Genomic DNA, 25,677 nt, shown 5'->3' with positions numbered 1-25,677 from the left:
TATCCCATTGCTTTGATTGCTGCCAGTGTTGCCCCTGGGGATTGCCAGGACTGATTTTAGTGCGCACTGCGCCCCTGGTCATCCCCCTAGAACTGCAGTCTGCTTGATTCCCTAATAACAGAGCTGTCCGGCTGCCTGACAGGCAGACCTACTTCTCCCCTGACCCGATACCCGCCCAGGGTCATCACTGTTCCAAAATGTCAGTGCGAGAAGGGGCTTGGCAGTTATCTAGCCTAACCCTGTCATTTTAGTAATGAGGAAACTGAGTCCCAAAGAGGCTACATAACTTGCACAAGGTCAGGTAGAGTTGAGTAACTTGCTTTTCCCGTGTGTGTGTGTGTGTGTGTGTGTGTGTGTGTGGGGTGTGTGTGTGGGGGGTGTGTGTGGTGTGTGTGGGGTGTGTGTGTGGGGTGTGTGTGTGTGTGGTGTGTGTGTGGTGTGTGTGTGTGGGGTGTGTGTGGGGTGTGTGTGTGTGGGTGGTGTGTGTGCGTGTGGTATGTGTGTGTGGTGTGTGTGTGGTGTGTGTGTGCGTGTGTGTGGTGTGTGTGTGGTGTGTGTGTGCGTGTGTGTGGGTATGGTGTGTGTGTGTGTGGTGTGTGTGGTGTGTGTGTGTGTGGTGTGTGTGTGTGTGTGGTGTGTGTGTGATGTGTGTGTGTGTGGTGTGTGTGTGGGGTGTGTGTGGGGGGGTGTGTGTGTGTGGGGTGTGTGTGTGTGTGTGTGCTTTCGCAATTATTGAGCTTAATCCCACTGGCTTAAAAAGCTCTTCAAGCTTCAGGGGGCATTTTGAGCTGTGCATATTCAAATCTAAATACATTATTTGTTATCCTTGGTGATTGATAGGGTTGAGTGTGCAGATGGTCCACAGAACTCTGTATTCACCACGGTGGAATGAAGCCCCCAAATATCCCACTAATACTCATCTTTTAGATGGCTGCTCTCGGAACTAGGGTATGTGCAGGCTGATTTATTGGGGTAAGGGAAAAAGATTAGAACGTTTACGTTTAAAATTTTAATTTGTTGTGTTTTACAGTGTATATATTATAGTAAATATGCACATATATGCATATAGTGTATGCTTATTTTCTATAATATATACATTATAAAACACCACATATATAATATATATAAAAATATATATTTGGGGGATCCTCAAGTTTTTTTATTAGTAGGCACGTGCAATCAAGACTTTAACACATAGCTCAAGTTCAGAGTTGTTGCTTACAAAAGTACCATATAATATAAAGTGGTGGAGATTGTTTGTATTCACCCTAATTCTGCCTCATACAACTCCATAAACCAGCAGTACTTGTACTTCAAATGTAAAACTATATTTTTTATTTATTTTTATTAATTAATTAACTAATTAATTAATTTGGCTGTGCTGGGTCTTAGTTCTGGCATGTGGGATCTTCGTTGTGGCGTGCAGGATCTAGTTACCTGACCAGGGATTGAACCCAGGCCCCCTGCATTGGGAGCGAGGAGTCTTAACCGCTGGACCACCAGGGAAGTCCCTCCCCAAGGCTATTCTTAATGGCACAACATTAGAAATATTATCATTAAAAGTGGAGATAAAATAAGAGCTATATAAAACTATACAGTTTTATTATATAACTATCATTTGAAGTTTCTTCCAATGCAATAAGACATGATACAGCAATAGGAGGTAGAAGTCCTGGAAAGGGGATGAATAGCATTAAGCTTCAGTAAAACAGATTATTGTTAAGACACAAATAAAAACCAACAAGTGAAGCAAATTATGTCCATTTCCTCCAATGATCTGAGAATAAATAGATAGAAGTTCCTGTATCTTTAGAATTTTAATGCTGGAAGAAATCTTAAATATGTACCTGACCTGCAGAAGGTGCTCAATAAATATTTTTTGAATACATGAATGATTAAATGACATGAATAAGGTCACTTTTAAGAAAAATGGATTTTTCTTTATGTGTACGGTTAAGAGGTACCACAAATCATTGAGAAGGGAAGGATTTTATTCAGTGAATAGAGCTGAAACAAATTAGAGATTTGAGAGAAAAATTAATTTAGAAACTCACCGCACATCATTTCCAAATAAACTCCAAATGGTTTAAGGAGTTAAATGTAAACAAACGAAAAACAGGTGAAATAACCTACACAAACTTCTAGAGGAAAACATAAGTGAATAGATATAGATATACCTAATCTCTAAACAAGAAGGGACTCTAGACGCAAAGTAACTGGAAGAATCATGAAAAAACTCGAGGTTTGACCACATAAAATGTTTAAATGTCTTACTTTGAAAATTATGGAAGCATAATTAAAAGGCAAACAACAAGCTGGGAGAAGTATTTACAATGAAATGTGAGAGACACAAGGTTGTTATCCTTTAAGAGTTCATATAGTTTGACAAGAAAAACAAAAAGATAAATGAGCAAAGGCAGGGACACATAGTTTATACAAAAGGAAGTGCAAAAGACCAGCCTTGGGAAAGGAAGGGCCAGCTTCACTGATAATCAAAACTTTGTGAATGATCATTTTACTCCTATCAAAGAAGCAAAGCTTTGCTTATTTTTAAATGAAATAACTCAAAGGTGCCAGTTTTGTGGGCAAACAGGCATTCTTACCCACTGTTTGGAGAGAAAGAACTGGAATCACTTTGCTGAAAAGACCGTTGGCCGTATGGATCCAGAACCTTGAAAATGTTCATCAACTTTGATACATTAATTCTGCTCCTGGGAAACTACCTATGGCAAAGTGGCCAGATTTAGCAAATAAAAATATAGAATGCCCAGTTAAATGTGAATTTCAGGTGTACAACAAAGACGTTTTAAGAAAAACTTTGTCCCTGGCAATATTTTGGGCAACTTATACTAAAAAATCATTCATTGTTTATCTGAAATTCAAATGTACCCAGGCATCCTGTATTTCATCTGTCAATCCTTGTTTATGGAAATAATCCAAAATGCTGCACAAATTTTTGTTACAATTTTATTTATGATAGCAAAAATATCGAAAGAGAAGGAATCCTAAGTTTCCAACAGTAGGAGAATGGGAGAGGGGTCTCTGTCTGAAGTTTTTAATGACAATACTTACAGTAGAAGGTAAACTTAAAAAACAGGCAGGCGCTTCACACCCATTAGGATGGCTACTATCAAAAACCAAAACGAAACAAAACAGAAAATAGCAAGTGTTAGGGAGGCTGTGGGGAAGAAATGGGAAGCCTGGTGCACTGTTGGTGGGAATGTAAAACAGTCCGGCCAATGTGGAAAACAGTACGGCAGTTCCTCAAAAAATTAAAAAAAGAACTAACATATGATCCAGCAATTCCACTTCTGGGTATATACCCCCAAAGAATTGAAAGCAGGATCTCGACGAGATTATTTGTACACCCATGTTTAGAGCAGCATTATTCATAATAGCTAAAATGTGGAATAAAACAAAGTGTCTATTGACGGATGAATGGATAAGCAAAATGTGGTATGGACCTGCAATGGAATATTATTTGGCCTTAAAAAGGAAAGAAACCCTGGCATGTGCTAACACACGAATGAAACCTGAGGACATTTTGCTAAGTGAAATAAGCCATTCACTAAAAGACAAATACTATATGATACCACCTATATAAGACACTTAGAGTAGCCAAAGTCATAGAGACAGAAAGTACAGTGGTGGTTGCCAGGGGCTGGGGGGAGGGCCAGTGGGGAGTTACTGTTTAATGGGTACACCGTTTCAGTTTTGCAAGATGAAGAGTTCTGGAGATGGAAGGTGAGGATGGGTGCACAGCAACGTGAATGTATTTAATACCACTGAACTGTACACTTAAAAATGGCTCAGGTGGTAATTTCTCTGTGTATTTTACCACAATAAAAAAATTTAAAACAAGTGAGGCCAAAGTTGTGATCTTAAGTGTTAATACATAGAACAATAAGCACAGGAGAGTAACACATGACGTACCCAGGAGGGTCTGAACAAATGACACTCCGAGGTGAGATGGGAAATGGATGGAGAGGTGATGCCCCTTCTAACACAGCCCTGCTCTTGAGGCAAAGATTCGTGAAGGAGGACAATCCTCAGGGTGGTTTGTGGGCTTCAAAAAGCAGCAGCAGAAACCTGGGCCCTCTTTCCACTCGGGGCCGCAGGAAAGAGTCCTGGACTCACAGAAGATCTACTGCAGACAGTCCCTAGATGGTGTCACAGGGAAGGATTCCGGGGTCCCTAGGGGGCAGAGAAGAGGCGGAAAGAGGTAGTTCCTGTAGCTGGGTGACCAGGAACAGGCCCTACAGTAAGGGTCCTAGGGCTCATCCTGGCACCAGAAGAAAGGCAGACCCCACGGCCCTGCAGAACCCTCCCCTGTCCCCGAGACCTTAGGGGCAACCTTCCTGTCTGAGCATTCAGTAGGCACTCACTGTGTGAATTGAGATGAACAGGTAAGTGTTTGTTGCATGAATTAGGATGGAGCGGTGCCCAGGGCACGATCACCCTCGGAGAGCACTTCTCCACTAAGGGTCAGCCGGTCACCTCCTCCAGCAAGGCAGGGCTGGGTCTCTCCGTCTAGAAATACCTCCAACGTAGCATTTATCATGCTGTATTTTAAGGCTCTGCTTCTGTGGCCGTCGGCCCTACCAGAGTATTGGCTCTCTCGAGGGTAGGAACTTTGTCTGGGTCCGTTAAATACCCAACACCTAATCAGGTTGCCTGGCTCCCAGTATGCGCACAAGAAATGTTTGCTGCACGAATTGCCGAACGCTGGCACCAAGCGAAGTGCTTTACACAGCAGGTTACTTCGAACCCTTCCAATAGGCTTGGAAAGTAGGCAATAGTGAGGAAACTGAGGCATAGAGAGGTTAAGTGGTTTGCTCAAGTGAAGGTGACTATGCCTGACTGCAAACCCAGATCTTCTGACTCCAAAGCCCGTATTCCTGCTGCGGCTCCACAGCAAGTCAGTAGTGATGGGAATGTCCTACCAGGGGTCACGCACACCTAGTTCAGGGATGTGCTTGTGGCTGGTCCTAGGGAATCATTGCCAGCTGCTTCCCTGAGCCTTGAAATCTGGCTCTGCCGACCCCTCCCCCAGGCCTTGCAGGAGTCAAATCCAAGGGCTTCTTCCTCAGTCCCCCTTCCTTGAAGTCTCTGCGGAACTGACCCATTCTCTCTCTTTCCCCTCAAGCTGCCTCCCTTTGCTTCCTTCCCTGGCTTCTCCTCCTCCTTACTCCTCAATGTGGACACTCCGCCCTCTTCCCCCGTTTTCCTTTCTGTTGCGGACATGCTCCTTCAGATATGGGTCCCCCTTCCTTGTCCTTGTGGCCGAGATGACCTCCAGGCTATCATGTTCCGAGAAGCTTGGCCAGCCGGCGACTACCCATCGGGGCCCCTGCATGCAGCTGGGGCCGTGTGGCTGCGGTCTGGCCAGAGGAATTCCTGGTTCATAGCAATAAACCCTGTGCCAGGTAGATGTCAATTGCAGGGTGACTGCCAGCGCCACATGCTGAAGGGGACAGCCTTCCTCAGCTAGGATCCTTGAGTCACTGTAGCAGCAGAGCGTCACCCCTCAGCCCCGTGCCGAGTTAGCTTTATGTGAACAAGAAATAAACTTCTACGGTGTGTCTGAGGTTCAGGAGTCTGCGGCAGCAGCTGGCGTGCCTCAACGAACTCAGAGCCCTCACTGATGTATGTGTGCCTGGGCTCTCCCCAGCCCAGACGCTCCCCTGTTCTGCTCCACCCTACACCTCACTGTCATAGACTGACCTTCCTTCAGTCTATCTGGGTAGTGTCGCTGTCTTCCCCCCAAGTCTTCAATGGCTCCCCTTTGTCTACAGACTCAAGGACAAGCCTCTGGGAGAGGCATGGAGGTTCCAAGCCCCTCCCTGCCACTTACACTCCCTCTCTCTCTCTCTCTCTCTCTCCCGTTCTTGTACTCTTGTCAAATCCAAATGCTCAGGACCGCCCAAATGTGTACTGTCCACTCTTGTCTCTGCTTCTTCTTGCTCTCTCTCCATCTTTGTCAAAATCCTCCTACCTAAAATCCTTTCATCTCCAAGATGGGCTTCTCAGGTCCTCCAGCCACGTGGAAGGATGCTCACAGCCCTCCGCTTGCCTCTTGAGTGGAAACCATCCTCGTGCTGCAATGCTGTGTGCCTGCTCAGCCCTGACGCCCTCCCTCCCACTGGACTGTGGGCTCCCTGAGCACAAGCCTGGGTCTCCACGGTGCCCACCAGGCCAGGCAGAGCCCAGGTACAAGGTGGGTGCTTGCTTCCCTACCCCTTCCCCCAACAACCCTCCATCTTTCCTGCTGGAGGGCGGGGCCGGGGATTGCAGAGTATACACAGCAGCTCATCCATCTTCCTCCTCCCAGCACGCTCAGAGGGCTAACTGCGTGACCTTTTGCATCTGTGGATTCCTCTCTCTCCCCCTTCCCCCTTTTTTTCTTTTTAAATACAGGACCTTGGAGCTTGCTTGGAGCCCTGGCCGACCTGGGAAGAAGTTGGCTGCTCGGTTATATTTAGGCTAGCAGAGACATCAATCTAAGGCTCTTTAAAAATAAAGTCCTGTTTCAGCTGGATCCCCAAGCATGTCCCCACCCACTCCGAACAAGCTCGTTCGCCTCCCCTGGGTCCCCAGTCTCAATGACAGCCCCTTTCACGTGGCCCTCACATGTGTGACCGCGTGTTAGAATGTCAGCAAACAGGTGCCCTCCCTGGCTTGATTCAGAGGAGGATTTCTCTCTTCTTCCAGGCTTTCCTTCACTGGGGCTTTCCTTTCTGTCTTGCGGACTTTGCGAATTTCTTCCATACCTCTTCCCTCCCAAACTAGGCAGAAGCAAACCTTGTGAATGAAGAAGATACTGCCTCCTCCAGAGTTTCTGGGTCCTGTCGTTCTCTTTCCCCACAAAGCTGCCTTCACGGGAATGGGAAAAAGCAAACAGAAGACAAAGACCAAAGATTGAAGCAGGGCTTCGCTGGTGGCGCAGTGGTTGAGAGTCTGCCTGCTGATGCAGGGGACGCGGGTTCGTGCCCCGGACCGGGAAGATCACACATGCCGCGGAGCGTCTGGGCCCGTGAGCCATGGCCGCTGAGCCTGCGCGTCCAGAGCCTGTGCTCCGCAACGGGAGAGGCCACAACAGTGAGAGGCCCGCGTACCGCAAAAAAAAAAAAAAGATTGAAGCAGAAAGCGGGGTTTGCAGTTGTGCTAGAATGTGTGATGGAGGCCTCTGAATGAACGGTCCTCCCGGGCAGCCTAGTGGGTGCTGGCGTGCGTGTGGGCGTGTGTGCAGGTGTGCACGTGTGTGTCTGCGTCTGTGCGTGCGTGTAGCACACTGCGGGTGGATGAGACGCAGCCCATGGGAACGTTGCAGCCGACCCTTCCTACTCCTTGACTTGGCTACCGCAGCCCTGGTTCTTTTCCATCCCCACTGATGAAACACTTCTTTATGTCTTATTCACATCCTGTCTTGACTACCACAATTGTCTCTTTGCCGGGCCCATATGTCTCTCATCACCAATGGGATCCAAATGTTGCTGACAAAATAATCTCACTGCCTTTGTGCTGCACTCACATTCCTCCACTTTCTCAAATTTTTCTCTGTCTCCCATTACTAAGGGGAATCACACACACAGACCACCATCTCTCTCTGCGTCTTCACACCCCTCCCTGCACCCACCCCACCCCTCTCTGCCTTTCCAAAGGGCTCGCTCTCCTCCTCTTGCTATGTCTGAGACCACAGGTCTTTGGGGGCCTGCACCACCTCCCAGCACTATTCATTCAGTCAACAAATGTTTACTGAGTGTGACAGGCATTCTCCTGGGCCATGGAGTGCAGCAAGAACCAACATGAGGACAGTCAACAAAGAAAAATGTAATAGCATGTTGAGAATTAGAAGGACTATGAAGAAAAATGAAGCAGAGAGAGGGGGCCAGAGAGCAACTCGTACACAGGGTGGTCGGGATGGAACCTTCTCCCCACCTTTTCTCCATGTGAGGCTCACGGCTTTAACATCCTCCTGCTTTGCCAGAGGCCTCCCCTCCCATCCTTCTCTTCGCATCATGTTTACCTTGATTTTAAGAGCAGGGGAGGCACTGGGTATAACTCAGCTGCCGCGGGAGACCTGCCACATTATTAACTCACTAGAGCCTCACCATGGGCAGAAGGAACCACACACGTGCATAGGAATCACTAAACACAGACCCGGTCCTCTCTGGTTCCCTGTGCAGAACACAACTGGTCATTTAAATATGGTGTCTGAATGACCAGCGGCAGCTCTGCCCGAGTGTCCTGTCAATGTCTGAATTGTGTCTCCTCCTTACTAGAATCAGGGTGCATCTATTGGCGTTGGTGACCCCAATCTGGCTGTCTACTCCAGCCAGGACTCCCCCGTCTTCTGACAAAGTACAGTGGAGCTCATCCATCCATTGGCATGGATGTTTGGTGCCAATCAACACCATCTTCTCCTTGAAAACAGCCCAGAGGAAAAGTATCTTAGTGATAGAGGCTTCAGTAAACAAGTTTATTGGCAGCTGAAATGACTAACATTAAATACGCAGCAATAAAAATTGCTACCACTTAGGGCCTTACCTGGTGGCATAGTGGTTGGGAATCTGCCTGCCAATGCAGGGGACATGGGTTTGAGCCCTGGTCCGGGAGGATCCCATTCGCTGCAGAACAACTGTGCACCACAGCTGCTGAGCCTGCGCTCTATAGCCTGCGAGCCACAACTACTGAAGCCTGCGTGCCTGAAGCCTGTGCTCCACGACAAGAGAAGCCACCGCAATAAGAAGCCCATGCGCCGCAACGAGGAGTAGTCCCCAGGTCGCCGCGACTAGAGAAAGCCCATGTGCAGCAACGAAGACCCAATGCAGCCAAAAAAAAAAAAAAAAATTGCTACCACTTAAAAAAATTGTTTTGAATGTGTGTGTTTTCCTTCCTGGGAGGGGAAAGCCTAGTGGGGTAGGAAGATGGAGTCTGGGTCTTGGTTTTGACTGGGAACAAACTTGTGGATTGCCCACCTTCCCCCAGAGCCTCTCGCTGGCAGCCAGCTCGAGGGTAATGGTCATGCTGCCCATAACAGTCTGTCCTGGCCCTGGCTTTCTTAGTGTAATCTATCTAGATCCTCCCAGAGCAACACAATAGCCACTAGCCACAGGGCCTACAGAACACACTTTGAATGTAGCTAGTCTGAATCGACACATGCTGTAACCGTAAAACACACACCAAATTTTGAAGACTAAGTACAAAAACATGAATGTGAAATACCTCACAAATCATTTTTACATTGATTACATGTTGAAGTGATATTGGGGGGCTCAATAGAACGTATTAATCATAATTATAAATGAAACGTACTCAAAATTAATTTTACCTGTTCGTTTTTACCTTTTTCATGTGGCTATTAGAAGGTATCAAACGGCGCGCGGGCTTGCATTTGTGGCTTGCATGGCACTTCTATCGAAAGGCCCTGGTCGAGCATGAGGCTCTGGTTTTAAAGCATCCTTTAAGGCAGTTACGCTTTGTCCAGTGAGAATCTCATGCAGAACTCGACCATACAAAGCAGGTAAAAGTGGAGCTGCCCAGGTGGAAGCGGGGGCGAGGAGGCTGGGGTTATATGGAGGGGGGCTGAGAGTGTGGGGAGAGCCCTATCCATTATCAGAGCCTGGTCTGGCTCATTTATTATTGGATTGGACCGTCCATTCATTTGAAATTGTGGGGGAAATACCCGGAGGAGGCCCCCATTCAATCATCCTGAGTGGAATCTGATCTTTATCTTGGGATAAACATTCCGAATGGAAGGTGAGTGCTGGGAGATAAGGAAGATAAGGAAACCATATGGCCCTGTCAGGAGGCTCCCAGGGCCTTATTCTTGAAAGGATTAATGAATCCAAAGGGGGGATCATCTTGGTTCTGTTTTGAGGAGGCAGAAGCCCCAAAGCCCCCAGTGGGGATGGGAACTAACTGACCCCAGGCAGGGAGAAGTCACACTCAGAACCCTCTGTTGCCTTCCCTGGGCTGCCCCCCTCCCCAAGTCTTGTCCACCCCCCTTCACAACAAAGCCCTTCGGGCTGCTGTAAACGGACCCCCAATCTCTAAACTGCACTTAGCACCCCAGGCCTGTGGAGTCCGGAGTCTGGGATCGGGATCCCCGCACTCTCTTGATTTGGCAACATTTCCAGCGACTCCACCCCTGTGCACACCCGCCCCCCGCCCGACCCCACCCCAACTGGCTCTTGGTGGCTGCCAAGGTGGGCACACAGGAGAGAGGGGCTTTTCTGGCAGGGGTGGGGCTTTTGGTGGGCCTGTTGGGACCCAGGCCATGCGGCAGGGCTGAGAACCGTCTGCGGTGGGGAGGGCAGGTAATATGAGCCCCGAGAAAGGGATCTGGGGCTGAGGGGAGGCGGAGGCAGAGGCGACGGGCTTTTGAGCACGTTCTGTCCTCCCCTACGTCACAAGGCACCTCATCCTTCATTCCTCTGGCATTCCGGTCTCGCACAGCTGTTCTGTGACCCCCAACTGGAGACTGTCAAAGGCATTCAGTGTAGGGACAAAAGTGGGTGCTTGAGGCAGAGGGGGTGGCTTCAGGATGGTGTGCTAGTGGTCACAGACAAGAATAAGAATAATGCAAAGCATAGCCAGTATTTACGGAGGGCTGTGCCGGTGTCTCCCTTGATTGTCACGTTAAAGCCACAATAGCTCTATGAGGGAGGTGTCATTTTACCAAGGAGGAAACTGAGGCTCCGAGATGCTACGTCACTTGCCCAAGATTGCACAGTTAGTAAGAGCTGCAGCCAGGAGTCAAACCCAAGGGGCTGACCTTTGGAGCCCAAGTTGTTGATGCAGGCAAGACCCAGCACACGATTGTCCTTGTCACACTGCTGTGGTCAGCGACAAGCAGTTGGAAGAGGCTCTCCCGTCTACGTCGTGGCCCGCCTGAGGTCACACGGGCAGTCGTGCCTGCCTGCCAACCAAGTGAGCCTGGGCTGTGGCCTCACACCTTGCTCGGTGGAACAGCCCAAGCCCACTGTGGTCCAAAGAGCCCTGGCTGAGAAGAGGCCATCTCCTCTGCCCCAGCCCCAGCAGGGTCACATCTTAGGGAGAGGTGGGAACAACTGTTGGGGGGAGAGGAGGCCCACAGAGTTCCAGCCTCAAGCTGGCCCTGGCTGACGGCCTTGGTTTGGGGCTTTTTCTGTGCTCTGAGCACATCTCAACATTTGGAGAAAAACAAGAAATTGAACAATAGACGCTTGTGGGCTAGAGGACAGGGCCGACTTCCCCCTGGGACCCAGCGCTGTTCATAAACTGCCCCAGCTGCACTCAGTGCTGGGATGTCACAGGAGCCTGGCTGAATCACTGCCTTGTCCTCACTCGGGCCGGCGACTGGCTCCTTTTATATAGCGTTGGGAGGATGCAAATGCTGGTGCGGGGAGCCAGGCGCTGGCGGGGGGAGGCGTGCTTTTCTGCCTGACTTTGGGAAATCACACAGAAAGGATGCGTCCGAGCCCTGGCACTGCAGCTCTGCCAAGTCGCCCCCTGACTTGACTTGCCTTGATCAGAGCTGTTTGCCCCACAGGAAAAGAATCAGCTTTCTATCAAGTGGACTCTGGGCTCCACCCCAGAGAGCTTGCACTCCAGAGGACTTGAAGAGTCAGTGGGACTGATCAGTACTGAGAGCAGTTTAGCCAGCTGGCCAAGGCGGCCCCGCTGGGCACCATGTTGCGCGGGGCAGGAGGTGGGCCAGTGGTGGGCTTCTCTGAGCTGCCCCCACCGCTGCTCAGGCTTTTCACACAGTTGCTTCCCACCATCACAGCCAAGGGCAGCCGGGCGAGGTGTGTTAGGCCAAGAAAGAGTCAGTGGGTGGAGAGGTGCAAACCGGAGCTCAGACCCCCTTTTCATTCATGGCTGACCCAGTGAGGCCAACCGAGGCCCAGTCAACTAAGTTCCCTGATTGGGTGCTCCCCCATCTCTCCCCAGGACCCGTGACAACCATGAGGGGTTGACATGGTGCGTCCCCATCTGGATGGCATCGCTGGAAAAGGCTGGAGTGTTTCTAAAGAGGCTGTTCAGACATCACATCACAGTCCCAGACAGCTGAGAGGTTCTTGCACTCACTTGGCCGCCCTCGCTGGGAAATGCTTTGTATCAGACAGCATTTCTGGGTTGTTTTTGCCTGAGGAAAGTGGTAAGAATTCAGCATGAATCCTATGGTTGGAGGAAAAGTGAGTGGATTTACTTAATAAAAGTATTCGTAAAGAACCACGGGGGGGGGGGTGGTGAGGGGAAGCGTTACAGGGCTGAGGCTGAAGATACCAGTGTGGGCAAGAAGGTCCACAGATGAGGGCAACTTGGGGCAAAGGGAGAGGAATTTAGAGACACATGGTTTGCTGTCTGGAGGAGGAAGAAAGGTTGTTGTTGGTTTTTTTTGTTTAAGAGTGTGAGGAGTTCAAACGGATGTGCTAGGTCATCCCTGCGAGCACCCATGTTCAAATGGATGTGCTAGTTGCCCCCGCAAGCACCCATGAACAGTCTGGTCTTCCCGAGGGTCTACTGGTCCTTCAGTTCCTCCGTCGCTTAGCAGACATTTCCTGAGGCCCGCTGAGCCTAGATGCTGAAGCTGTGAGGGTCTCCTTGCCCTCAGAGCTCTCCCAGGCAAGCCAGTGACGGTGTGGAAAGAGCAACAGCGGAGGGTGGACACAGAGTGTGCAGTGGGAGGGCAGAAGCGTGAGCTGAGTCTTCCAGGAAGAGCCGGGAGTCAGCAGGCAGCCCAAGAGGAAGGACAGCTAATCCACGCAGAGGGCACGGGCTGGGCAACTGCTGAGAGGGGGAGCATGCCCCCACCCTCACCCCAGGGACAGCTGGGACAATGCCTGTGAAAGGAGCCCGTGCCCAAAGAAGAAGAGGCCAGCTTCACATTCTTTGCTTTTGAGTCTCGTGATCTTCAGACAGCCGGGCACATGCGGGCTGTGAAAATCTCCAAGCATGAGGGCCTCTGTTGAGTTCCATCCCTTCTGGTACATTCATTCAAGGCCTTGTTCCCAACGTTGGCATTGGGGTGACCCCCATGGTGACCATGTCTATAGGTCACCCTCTCCTTTCATACCTAATGCTTTCCTGAAAGTCTACTGGCCTGACACGAAAGAGGCAAGCAGCCGACTTGCACGTTCTAAGGGAAGGTTCTGTTCCCAGGAAGTTAAATATTGTCAGTTTAATTAATATTAATATCATATTAAGTTAATATTTTCTGGATTTCTAGTCTCATGGAATCTCCCTCACCCCAGCTCTGAAAATCTGCAGCTTTAGAATTCAAGAAATATGGTAAATCCCTGATCACATCCGACCTTTAGATAGACTCTTTGACAGTGTATATTCAGAATTTCATATATACTCTCTAGTTTTATTCTTTTCCTTCCTGATTGAACACACAGTTGACTGGCTCACATCCAGCGAGCAGTTGAGGCTAAATATTCCCCATGTTCGGCCTGCCTAATGATTTCCATCTTTGTCTCAATTAGATTACGTTTATGAGACCTGCCCTTCTTATCACTAGCATCGGCACTTCATTTTTCCATTTTCCACTCAGTCTTATAAAATAATAAGGTCAAAATGCAATAAAATATTCAAACACTTGCACAAACACGGCTGAATGGTCAAAAGGTGACACTGCTGAAATTGAACAGTTGGCTGCCAAGCTGCGTTTCCATGTGATGGCTTGAAACGTTAGTTCATCCACCAACCTGAGAAAGCTTGAAACCAGCATTTGCCTCAAGGGGGAGGGGGTGGGATGGGGTGGGGGTGGGGACGGTAGCGGCCAATGCAGGATAAAAAAGAGGCTGTACCAAAGTCAGAGGTACAAGCTCAGGGTCCTCTAAAATGATCTCACCCTCTGAAGCTCAGTGGGGTATAAGTCCTGTCACCTCCTGCCCAATTGGGCAGGGACTGCCACGCAATGAGGCTGGTGATGGCTTTTCTCCGAGCAGTTAGTGTGGCGTCACAGACATCCTCCAGTAAAACTTCCAACATCTCTGAGGCTGCAGGTGCGTGAGGGGAGGGGGGCTATAGGACCATCCTATTTTGCAGCTGGAGAGGTTCTGTACACTCATCACGGGGCGGAGTCAAGTTCTAGGTACAAATCACAGCAGGCTGGTCTGCTGGCGGCGGGGGGAGGGGGGGACTGGGGGGAGGCTATCACCTCCAGAGATAGGGGGCTTACCGGCCAACAGGGTGGTGAAAGGACACTCAGTGTTGCTTGAAGAAATTCCTCAGCAGACTGAAGAGTTCCTGGAAACAGACACCCAGGATTTCTCTGCCACTTAGCAACCCTGGCACCAGAGCATGACTTACGTCTCTAGGCTTGTAGCTAGTGTAGTCCTTGCAAACTCAGCAGTTCTAGGGGATACACTGAGAAGCGACTCCTAGTCTCTCCTCAAAGCTACCTGAATATCAAGAATCTTTCCTCAAAGCTTCTTACTCTTGAATCAGAATACTTTACTGGGAAAGGATTTTGTGTGGAAGTAATAGGTGAAAACCTGGTCTTTTAGTCTGCGACAAACTAGCATCTTAGAGGGGAAATAATCCAATCCTGGGCTTAGGAGACTTGGCCTCCAGGCCTGCCTGTGCCTTGTCTTTCTGAGTGGCTCTGAACAATTTCCCTCATTTGCAAAATAAGAGGGTTGGTTTGTATGGGCTCTTGGCTCTAACCCTCAAGAGTACTGGTGAAATGAGACAACATGTGCAATGTGAAAATTATAAAGCATGATTCTAAAAAATATATCTCAGGAAATATTATGGTCTTCACAGCTGAGAAATGTGACCAAGGCAATGTGAGTCCCTCCCCGAGATTCATAACAAACCATGAAGGAGGATTTGGGGGCCCCCAGTCAGGCCTAGAACAGCCACATCAAAATTACAAAGCCCTTTGCTTCTGAATCAAATCCTCCAAGACAGTTCCTCCAACTTCACCTGCCCTGGAAGGAAGGGTCACAATTTCCCTTCAAGACTCTGAGGGGTATGGGGCGCTCTGGTCACAAGCTGGGATACAAAAACCTCCTTTTGATTAAACTTAAGACCAAGCACACTTCTCAGAATTGCTAAGGCCCACATTTTGCGTTTTGCTTTAAGTTTCCAAGACCTGGTCTTAAAGGCAGTGTTTTCCCTACCTTTAAAGAAGAAAATGGGAAAGAGAGGTGGGTTTTGTGATTGTCATTTTGCAAACCTCCCCTCCTCCCTCTCAGCAGGTAAACAAACACCTGATTTGGGAAGAAAAACTACCTGGGAGTCTGCAGGGAATGCCAGCAAGACAAGGGAGGGGCGGGGGTAGGGCAGGGCCAGCTCTCCAGCGAGCTGAAAGCCTGCTTTTGTTTCGACCCCATCCCAACCTTCATTACCTACCCTTGGGAGGGAGAGGCCACACCAAGGAGGGTATGATTTCCCCGGGGGGGGGGGGGGAGTGTACAGTATTCCTAAAACGGAGCGGGGCACCTCGAGGGCCTGGAAGCTGTGGGTGCAGACAGTCCAGGGTGATGCCCTTCTGGGAGCTCCTCTTGGGCCGCGAACTTGGAGGAAGAAGGGATCCGCCCCACCCCCTGTTCGGGTGGGTTTGCGCTGGAATGCCACGCTTTTCAAAGCATCTGAGTGATCGGCACTTTCTAAATATGTACAGCGATGGAGAGATAAGAAACCCAGCGTCTGGCTTCGACGGTTCGCAGCCCTCCTGGCAACCCTGGGGCTCGGGCTGGACCGGCCCCCACCCCTGCTGCTCGGCTGAAACCTCAGCACCTCCTCCCGGGCCTGCTTTGGATACGATTCTGCTCGTTCCCAGGGTCCCCAGGTCCCAATCTTTACGTCTGGGACTGGAAGAAAAAAAAAAGACGATGAGCTACCCCCGCCCCCTTCCTCTGCATCCACCCCCACGACTCAGCCCGGGTGACCCAAATGGCTGAGTCAACTTGGAGAAACAGGAGCGTCCCCAAAGGGGCGGCTGCCCCCAGCCCCCTTCGCCCCTCGCTCAGCCCCACAATGCGCCCTTGTGCCGCGCCTGCAGCCAGGCCGGGGATCTGGCGCAGGGGTGGGGCGAATAGCCGTCAGATATTTAAAACAGAGCCGAGGAAACAAAGCAGGCCTTTGTGCACCAGGCGGCCGGGAGCGGGGAGCCGCGGGCGGGCGCGCGGAGTGCTGCCCCGGCGCATGCGCGCGGCGGGCCGGGCCGCGCTCGGGTTACCGAGAGTTTTCCACCCCGGTCCGCGGGGCCTTAGTTAACCCCTTCCCGGGCCGCTCCCCGGGGCAGGCGGAGAGAGAAGCTGGCTTTCATCTGCGGGCCGTTACACGTTTAATTGAAAAAAGCAATAGTCATTTTCCATGTTTCTGTAGGAAGCACAGATCATTAAAGTAAAATATACCAATTGGGAACCCAGATTTTAAATGAACAGGATTTAATGGGACGCTTGGGCCATGTAAAAATCGAGGCATTTCGAAAAGACGCCTTCTTCGGGCGCTAGCGAAACCTCTTTAAAGGCCTAGTTTCTTCTGTCTTGTGTATGCTGGGTGAGTGGCTGTCTCATTTTCCTGTTTACTGTCACTTGGGATTTGAAAGATATGTTGGTTATTGTCAAGACCCTGGCTTTTGTTTGGGGTTGTGGGCTGGACGATGTTTATTTTTTTTTAAATAACTAAATAGAAGTGGAGTGTGCGTGGTACAAAGATAAGACTGGGTCACGAACCAAGAAATGTAATTCATCCAATCTGTGCACTGGAGTTTCTAAGAGAGAGAGAGAGAAGAGAGAGAAAGAAAGATAGTAGTTATTAAACATTTTGTTGTTTGAGGGGAGGATTATTGAAGAGGTCTCCCAAGTAGAATAGACTAGGAGTGACTTGGTGGGGGATGGGATGTGCAAAGCACCCCATCTGCTTTATACTGGCAATGATGCCCCCTCACCCCGCCCCCTGTCACCCCACGTCATGGAGGAGTGACAGGCAGAGGCTGGGGGAAGCTAACTGCAGGCTTAGAACTGTGGGTTATTATGCTTGAATTATCCAGATGGATGGGAAGGGCAGTCTCAAACCGCGAGGTGATTCCGCAGCCTTCCAAACAAGAGAGGTTAGATGGACGCCGCGTCAAAGCAAGTCGGGGGAATGGAAGGAATCAATGGGACGTCTCATAACTTGTATGCTGGGACTCTGTGCCGTAGCCCACTCTGCTTTGCCTGTGGACACACATCTCAGGAATTAATGGCTCTTTCTCTTTCCTTCATATCTCAGTTACCAGGTGGTCACAAGAAAGCAAAGAGATTTCTATGTGAGATCATCTTGGCAACAAGCTCCCTCACCATCCTTGACCTCTGGCTCTCCAGGGAACCATTGCTGGGATGTCACTGGCACCAGATCGTGTCCTGTAAAGGCCATGCTGCAGCAAGGGCAGATAAACAATTTTGTGGCAATAGTCACGTAGCAAACTCATTCTCAGATGAAGGCTCATTAGTTAGGATGATGTAAGTGGGTTTTTTTCCATTCTGGGCCTAGGACATAGTCTAAGAATGTACCTTGGGATGTGAGGTAAGAGAACAGTGTGGGGAGGGACTTGGCCAAGTACCTTCTTCTAGACACAGGGAGAAAGTCTCTTTCCTCTTGGCTTCCTTAGCCCGGAGCTCATTTCCTCTCCCTCTTCCAGCTCAATAAAGGAATTTTATCTTTATGTAAAGGACGTTGTGGTAGACAGTTTCCAAAATGGCAGCCCTCAATCATTTCCCTCCTGGTGTTCGTGTGCTGCTTCTCACCTCTTGAAGCTGGGCTGGCCATAGACACTTTCTTGATCAACAGAATACGGTGGGAGTGACATTATGGAACTGTTAAGGCTTGGTCATGAGAAGCCTTGCGATATCTGTCTGCTTCTCTTAGAAACTTCACTCCTGGCACACTTGCTCTAGAAACCAGCCACTATCCTGTAAGAAGTCCAGGCCACACAGAAAGGCCCTTGTCAAGAACCCTAGCTGAGCTCGCCACCAACATTCACATCTCTGCCAGCTTTGTGAATGAGTGACCGCCACTTGGCTGTCCAGCTCAGTAGAGCCTTCAGATGACTCTAGCAGGAGCCACCATTTGACTCTAACTGCAAGAGAGCCTGAGTGAGAACCAGCCAGCTGAGCCCAGTCGGCAGAGGTGTAAGAGATAGTAATAAATTGTTTTAAGCTGCTGAGTTTGAGGGTGGTCTCTTACGTAGCAATAGGTAACCGAATGGGAATGAAGTACTGGATGGGAAGGGAAGAAAGAGGAGAGGAACTCATGATAACTCAGTCGTTTCAAGGGGCTCTCATCTCAGTCTCTTCTGTCCCCCTGTGTGCCCCCAATGCCACCCTTCCTTTCTGAGCTATGCTTGGCACACAGCACACAAACCTTGCACTGCTGCTAATTGTTCCACGTGCATTTGTCTCCTCAGTGCCATGGTGGACATCCTGAGGGTAGGTTCTTATTTGATTCTTACCCTGCCTAGCACTGACAGATTTGTCAAGCTGTTCTAGTGGATAAACTTGGAGAGTAACAGCATCGCAAGGTGCTTAAGTGGCTTGGCTTCTGATCTCTGACATTTGATAGCTGATGTCTTATATCATGGCTGCCTGGGCCCACCTGGGAACCCGCCACACCATAGGGGAGTCTGAACCCCACCAACACTGCGGTCACTCAAGGGGAAGAGATCAAGGTCAAGGGTGTAGCTGAAAATCTCCTGCTTAAATTTGCACCTCTGGAGGCTTTGGAGCCAGGGAGAGGACACACATGATAGCTCTGGAAACCAAAGGGAGGTTACAACTGTGTGGATGGGAGAAAACCCCACAAGGCTGTGAGCCCGCAGGACTCCCCATGCCCACCTATGGGCTTGTGTGTTTAAGCCATGCCAGGGTCAGTGGTGGAGATGCAGGGCTGCTTGTGTAGAACTTGGTGCCTGCTCAGGGGCCCTGCTCAGCCCAGTGCAAGCTCAGAGCTTGGGAGAGAGGGAGGAGAGAGGCAGAGCAAGGGCAGCTACGAGTTCCTTCATCCCTTCAACAAACATTCTCCTGTGGGCCCGGCCCTGCCCAGCTCCAGGCACTGGGGATGCCATAGGGAGTAAGGCAAAGTCCCTGTGCCCAGGTTAAACAGCTTCTGGGAGCATTGTATCTCAGATATGCTTGCCACCTACTTGGTCGGTTCTTGGCTGGCAAAGAGAGTCAGGGGAGCTGTGGTCTTCCCTCCTCGTTATATCTCAGTCTTCCAACTTCATTAAAGACCTGGAAGTTCTGGTGCTTCGAGGTGGTAATGTGTATGGGCACTAAAGCCACAGCATCTGAGTTTGAGTCCTGACGTTACCACTCATTTGCTGTGTGATCTTGGGCAAGTTGTTTAACCTTTCTGAACTTCGAGTTCCTCAACAACTCTCTGGGTTGTCTGGGGATTCGATGAGATCCTGCTGGCAAAACGAGCACTCTGCTCCATGCCTGGCACCTGTAGGTGCTCATGAATTGTTGGCTCCTGTCATATGCGCTTCCCACAAGGCACAGGAAGGCTCTGGGTATGCAATAATCTGCAACATCCTGACTGAGTTGGCACGAGTGGCTTTTGCTTAGAAGAATCAAAAGGGATGATGGGGTTAGAGAAGGGAGTCTCACCTGGGAATGAAATTGCCCAGGGTCCCAGCTGTTCCAGTCATCTGCTTCCTGAGAGGATCACACAGGACCCATACGATATTAGCCTGATTTTCCTGGCCAAGATGCTCTCACGTGTCCCGCCACCAAGGAGCACTCCTGCATACTGTGAGTTTCACACGGCCTTGGGAGCCTAGGCTCCTCTTCCTGAAACCTGGGTTAGGCTTATCCCCACTAATCCCCCCAGGGGTCATTCACAGGGAATTGCGTGGCCCAGGAGCCACTGAGTACTTGGGGCTGTGAGGGCAGGAAACTGAGGTTTGGGGGTCCCCAGAGCCTCAGGAAGCATTTTAGTTCCATCCCTTGACCCCACTTCAAGCTCCGGCCTGTGAACATGTCAGAAGCACTAGGAGAGCTGCGATTTGCAGGCCCTGCTCCTTCCTCATCTTTCCTCTCAGCGTCCCCAGCCCATAGCTCTTCCTTTTTTTTTTTTTTTTCCGGTACGCGGGCCTCTCACTGCTGTGGCCTCTTCCGCCGCGGAGCACAGGCTCCGGACGCACAGGCTCAGCGGCCATGGCTCACGGGCCCAGCCGCTCTGCGGCATGTGGGATCTTCCCGGACCGGGGCACGAACCCGTGTCCCCTGCATCGGCAGGCGGACTCTCAACCACTGCGCCACCAGGGAAGCCCCATAGCTCGTTTTTTGACCTCCAGGAAGACTGGGCAGATGGGCAGACCCCAAAGGAGACCATGCAGGGAAGACATTTCTGAGAGGGGGCAGCTGCCCCTGACCAGGGTTATGAGTTATCTTTGCCATACATCCCTGCAGTGTAAAGCAGTGAGCAAGGGGGACCGCTGCCTTATCTTCAGCGTCCATCAAGCGTTTGCTGGAATCACAGTTCCTTTCCCAAGTGGCACATCGTGTTAGGCCACTGTTCAGACAGCACTGTCAGCGAATCATTCTCAGTATGGAGTGCGTTCTCTGGTGAGAAGCCTGGCCCTCCATGGGGAGGGTCATTTTCCTGAGAAAATGCCCGCTTTACCTCATCTTACAGGGGCCTACTTCCTGACCAACAGGCTTAAGGTACGTGAAGCTAGAGCCCAGTGTCTGGGAAAGATTCCAAAACGCTGGTGTTTCCAACACAGAAGGTTATACTTACTGTAAATCTTTACTCTTCTTAAAGTAGTTTAACAGAAAGAAGACATTCGATCCTCCTTTAGTACATCGTTTTCACTGTCATCTGAACTCAGGACATAGAGAAATAAAACATAACACCTTACTGGACTTACCGGTTTATCCATCATATTCTGTTACCTTCTAAGAAGGCTGCCCTATTAGCATATCTAATCACTTGAGGAACACCTGGTTAGACTAGGTGGTGGCAAGGGAAGGACTGGCTGATTTCCTTCCCCAGATGTAATTCTTTGTGCTCTCCACCCAGGGTCACTGCTCGCCCGCATGGCACTTATGTGCAAATTAGAAAAAGCCACCCCTTCCTCTGTGTGGACCTAACCAGGCCAGGGGGCACAGCTTGGCAAGAAGAGTGAGGCCTGGATTTCAGCGCCGCCCCCCGCTCTTGTACAGTGAACAGCCTGTACGACTGGACATGGTGGTCCTGCCTCCACTCAATGTCACTAGCTTCAGTTTCTTTTCTTGGAGAGATGTTTGCTGCAGAGGGAGGGGGAAGAGGATGCTTACTGCTGTATGTTAGATGGTTCCTGGAGGCCCAAGAGCAACACCTTAATGTGGGCGTGTTTTGAGGTCTGGGAGAGTTTCGGGGCATTTCACAGTAGGGCCCACTTTTCCTGGGACAGACAACCTAGGCTTTGAAGTTAAGACAGACATGGGGGATGGAACAGCTGGCCAGTCTGCCCATAATCCTGCTGGGAAACCTGACAACAACCAGCCCTGGATTTGCTCATTTGGATGCCTTACGGGAATTTCCAAGAACCCTTCACCCTCTTCTGAGAAAGAGAGGGCAGGCCCAGGGAGCTAGTCTCCCCTCGCCTCCTCTTGAGTTTTGGTCTGTGGTTAGGACATCTGGACACAGGGAGTTTTAACCCATCTCTGCTTTCAGATCTAAATCCAATCACCTGTCAAGGAGCTGGCCTTCCCTGCTTTGATGAGTCCATTTGCGAGTTTTCCATGGTGTGATCTGCGGGGGAGGGGGTGAGTCCGTAAGACTTCCTGTGGAATCTCAGGAGTATCATCTCCCCCAGCTGTGACCCAGCATACTCACCTCTAAAGCGGAATGGACAGCATGCAGCACGTCCATAACATGAGTAGACCTCATGAGGACTCATGACTTCAAGTTCACTTAGATTGTTCTGTAAATGGATACATTAGTAGACCCAGCCCCAAATCCTGCGCAGAGCCAAGGGCTCGCAAGAAACGTGGAGACATGTGTTCATTTCCTTGTTCATTCATTCAATAAACATTTACTGAGTCTCTACCATGTGCCAGCTCTGTGCTAGGCTCGGGGTTAAGAGGCAAATGAGAAAAATACTTTCCTGCTTTCCGTTTAAAGGCCATTTCCTTGGGAAGGCCTTTCCTAACCACCCCTATGTACAGCATTGTACTTAGGTTGCTTGATACATTTCTGTTCTCCCCACTAGACAGCTTCAGGAGGGGAGGGACCATGTCTGCATCCATCAGATGCATCTGCCCCAGTCCTGGCTAAGAGTGGTCCCAAGTATCGTGTGTTGATTGAATCCATTCGCTCTCCACCGAGTGGACCGGATGTCAGAATGGCTCCCTCTCCTGTGATGCTCCTGTGTTTAGGAAATTCATCTCCTGTGGGGGGGTCAAATCCCAAGCAGGGATTGCTCTGCTCCTGAGAGGGCTGGGACCAGATGATGGTTAAGGTCCTCATAGCCAGCAATTCTAGGACAGATGGGGCTCTGGAAGCCTGGACAGTAAAGGGGTAATCGGAGCATGGGGTGCAGGCCAGGTAAGAGGCGTGCTTGCAGAGCCATTCTGGGTGCCCAGGCTCTGGTCCTGCTCCCTCTTTAGGAAACAAAGCTATGAACTGAGATCAGCTCAGAAGAGGAGCCCTCATCAGTGGGCCTGATGCTGACATCAGCTACACCAAACCCACATTGACCCCACAGAGGCTGGAGGAGAGAGGGGAGAGGGGGTGGTGCCGTGGCTGTGGGCCTGCCTCCTGCACCTCAGAGCTCTGGGTCTGGTTACACACATTGTCACTGTGCACAGAACCCAGGTCACCACTGGAAGGAGATTACCTGGGCCCCGGTTTCGAACAGCACTCTTTTATTCTTGTCAGGCCACCAAATCCTAACCCTCTGTTGTTCTGTTGTCAATAGCAACAGGAAGAAAGGCAGTTTTCTCCATGTTGGGAGCTTATTTGTTTTCTCCTGTAGGTGGGCTATAACCAGCCCAGCGGCCCCCGCACAGAGGCTGGATACCCTGGGCGCCCCAGAGAAGCCTTAACATCGACCCTGGTAGCCAGTGCGGAGGTCAGCTTAGTTCTGCTCCAGGCAAACCAGGGGTGGCTGGGGGAGGGGGACCTGTGAGCGGGAGCTATCAGCTCTTCTAGGATGGGGCTCAGTGGCCCCTCCTTAACTTTAATGGCTACACAATATCTATGGGGCTGCCTTGGGTAGGCCTAAAGCACAGGGAGTGGAGAAAAGAAAAGAGAGGAAAAAAAGGAGAGAAAACAGAAAAGGAACTTGAGAGTAGAAGAGAAGGGCTAGGGAGGGAATGAGAAGAGGAGAAAGGTGATGTGGAGAAGTATGGTGACACCGACAGCAGCCTTGGGCACCCCTGGGGGTGTGAAGCCAAAGTGGGGTGGGCCCACAGGCCTGGATGAAAAAAACAGGGTTTCTCTCACAAGGGGGCTTCACTTCCCATCGGGAGGGCGCTGCCATCCTGGATGGGTGGGTGGATGGATGGATGGATGAATAGGACAAAGACCAGGGGGATAGGATTTGCCAGGAATTGAGTGAATTAAAAAGGGGAGAAACAGAGTCAGCAGTGAGAGAGTCCAACAGTGGGTGAAGGCCGTTTCAGCAGGGAATGTCAGCTACAATGTTGGTGCCAAGGGGTGGTTTGAGAAGGCCTTCTCCCCTCCATCCAGCCTCTGTCCTAAACAAACAAGAAGTCTAAGTGAAAAATAGTGTTTACTATACAAACAGCCTGAAGAAAACCTCCCTAGACTCTGTATCACCCAGATTCCACATCTAGGTCCTCCTTTACAGAAATTCCAGAACTGCCACTAGTCAGCCGCAAGGCATTGTGTCTATTTTCCTCCCCAAATCCCTCCCCAGACCAAGTGAATGAGGCTGTGGACAGACAGGTGAGGGCCTGAAACATGATTAGAGGAGGCGGGGAAAATAAACTCCAGATTAGTTTGAGAATAGGCAGAGTTAAAGAGCCTTAAGCCTTTCAGTCACTCCTACTCGGGGATTTGGAGTATTAATTACTCTAACAATGGCAAATCATTGAGTGGATTGTCTGTTCTCTCCCTTCAGTAAAAAATGTTAAGTATAGGCTTATTCCCAGGGAAGGCCCAGTGGGAATAGTTCATTAGGATCAGGGTCAAGGGTTAGGGGGTCAAAGGGTTACACCCTCCAAGCCGTGAACCAATAGTGTGGGCAGCTGGTACCGACCGGGGTGAGCGAGGCTTCTTTCATGGAAGGTCCTTATCCTTACAGAGGGACACTGTGAATCAGATTACAACAGCAAGGTGATGGGGGCGGGTGAGAAGGGGCATCAAGCAGAGGCTGTACGGAAGGGGTGCCATTCTAAAGGTCCTGCTACGTCAGGGCCCTACGGACTCACTCAGGAATCCCAGAGCTTCTGGGTAGATCCAATCCAACAGCCTGCCCGGGTGTATTCTCAGGTAAGTCTGTGTTGCCGTTAATGTCCACAAATAACAGGAAAACATTGGTCTTTTCTCTAAAAAAAGATGCAATGTCATGTTTAAGGCTATGTAAGAGTAAGGATGAGGAGGTCTCATTCCCAAAGAAGTGTAAACCTTACCTGAAATCCTGGAAGGAGACTTAGAGGGAAGAGATAGAGGGAGGGACTGACCCAGGAGCAGTGGCCCCGGAGGCTTGGGCACTGAGTCCCAACGTGGGCAGAGAAAAGGTGCATTATATTTGGGGCAAGGGTCAAGTGAAACTCTAGCAAAAATGTCAGCCCTGAAGAGTGAATAGGCCTGTCATGTTAGATGCCTCAAAGGGGGCTTAAGTGTTCCTTTGATCAAGGGGAAGACACAAAAGGTGCACTATGCAGAAATAACCTCCCCAGGAAGGCAAGTGGGTTTAGTGGGTTTTCACAGAAGGCGGGGGAGGCCACTTCATCTTCACTCTCCCAGGACAGGAAGCTGGTGGGATGCCTGCCCAAGAGGTCGTGTGTTCACTTATAGGGTCTTCACTGGAGCTGAAGCCCTTTCAGAATAGACTGCCACCAACTCTGGCTCCTCTTGTTCGTGGATTCCTTCCACCATACCTTTGGTGTCCATTTCTAAATCTGCTTCAGCCTGCAGGAGGCTGCAGTGCCCAGCTCTGTCTAACTTGCTTTATTGACCTTTATTGCTTTATGCACTGACTACCTTTATAGTACACTAACCTTTAAAACTCATGACTTTTCCCTCTTTCAACATTTTTCTTTACTCATGCTATTCATGTCTTTCTAGTTAAAAACTAAAAATAAGTCTTTTCCAGGAAGTATGAGTCAGGAGGGAAAAGAGCCTCCTATTTGTTTAGCCCTACTGGTCTGGGCTAAAAGCTGTGTAGCTTGTATGAACTTGTCCTTGACTATGATCCCCACTTGATGGTCACGTCCATGTAAGTGGTCTTCATGTGGCCTGCTGTCTTAGCCCTCTCCAGGTTGTATCTGTTGCTAAGAGCTGGAGGGAGGGACTTGGATGACCATACGAAGCAGATCAGCTAAGCCAGGAATTGCAGTGTGGGAATAGGGGACAGAAAAAAAGGTAAGGGATGGGGGGGGTTGCTATTTGCCCCAGGGCTGCTGCTGTGGTGCAGCCTCCTGAATTAGGGCAAATGGATGGAGTCAGTAAAGTGACCTGCCTAAGGTCATACAATTAGTAGACAGTAGGTTGCTCACATTTAGGGGCAGCATCAACAAC

General features: G+C 50.1%; 1 pseudogene; it reads left to right on the top strand.

Moving 5' to 3' along the window:
- Nucleotides 1-444: 444 nt before the first annotated feature.
- LOC149750314 (uncharacterized) lies at nt 445-7,621 on the top strand (annotated as a pseudogene).
- Nucleotides 7,622-25,677: the final 18,056 nt, after the last annotated feature.

This window comes from Delphinapterus leucas, chromosome 2 (assembly GCF_059928025.1).
Source record: "Delphinapterus leucas isolate spDelLeu-1000000601 "Yukka" chromosome 2, BTC_Dleu_Yukka2, whole genome shotgun sequence".
Classification (NCBI taxonomy): Eukaryota; Metazoa; Chordata; class Mammalia; order Artiodactyla; family Monodontidae; genus Delphinapterus; species Delphinapterus leucas.
This window is presented reverse-complemented; position numbering and strand designations above follow the sequence as displayed.